The sequence below is a fragment of the Chinchilla lanigera genome, unplaced genomic scaffold, assembly GCF_000276665.1.
Source record: "Chinchilla lanigera isolate Chin_1 unplaced genomic scaffold, ChiLan1.0 scaffold00097, whole genome shotgun sequence".
NCBI classification, from domain to species: domain Eukaryota; kingdom Metazoa; phylum Chordata; class Mammalia; order Rodentia; family Chinchillidae; genus Chinchilla; species Chinchilla lanigera.
Genome location: NW_004955498.1, coordinates 2,281,604 through 2,282,416, shown reverse-complemented (window position 1 = coordinate 2,282,416; position 813 = coordinate 2,281,604).

The following is an 813-nucleotide window of genomic DNA, read 5'->3' as shown; positions in this document are numbered from 1 at the left end:
TTCTTCTCTTTTGTTCTTGTCATGGGTGGTTCCCTGTCACTCCATTTACTGGTAGTTCACATTCCATGTCAAGTGTCTAACACAGGGCATTTTGCATCCCCTTATACACCTTGCTCAGAACAATGATTGGCCACATGTAGGCGATGAAGATTATCTGAGAGGATGGATAGTCTCATAAGACTGGTTGTACCCTTTATCAAAGATAAGGTGGCTGAGTGTCTTTGTGGTTGTATCTACATCTTCTAATCTGTTTCATTGATATTTACATCTGCTTTTTACCAATGCCATGCTCATTTTATCATGATAGCTTTGTAGTATAATTTTAAATCAGGGACTGTGATACCTCCTGCCTTATCTTTTTTGCCTAGGATTGCTTTTGCTATTCTGGGTCTCTTCTGGTTCTGGATAAATTTTAAGAATAAAAAAAATAAATACAAAAAAAAAAAAAAAAAGAATATTTTCTCTAGGTCTATGAGGTCAAGGGTATTTTCATTGGAATTGCATTTAATCTGTATAACAATTTTCATAGTATGGTTATTTTCAAAATGTTGGTTCTTCCTATCCATGAGCAAGGAATATCTTTCCATTTTTTGAAATTGTACTCAATCCTTTTTCTCAGAGTAGTGTAATTTTCACTGTATAGGCCTTTAACTTTTTTGTTAGATGATGACAGTATGTAATGTAGGAAGCATTGTAAATTCCTATCATTTTGTTTTGAGGTCATGTATTATTTTTGTTGTTTTTCTGTTGTTTTGATTTTGTCTTCACTGTTGTTTTGTTAGTTTTTTAAATTATTAAAATAAAAAAATTATT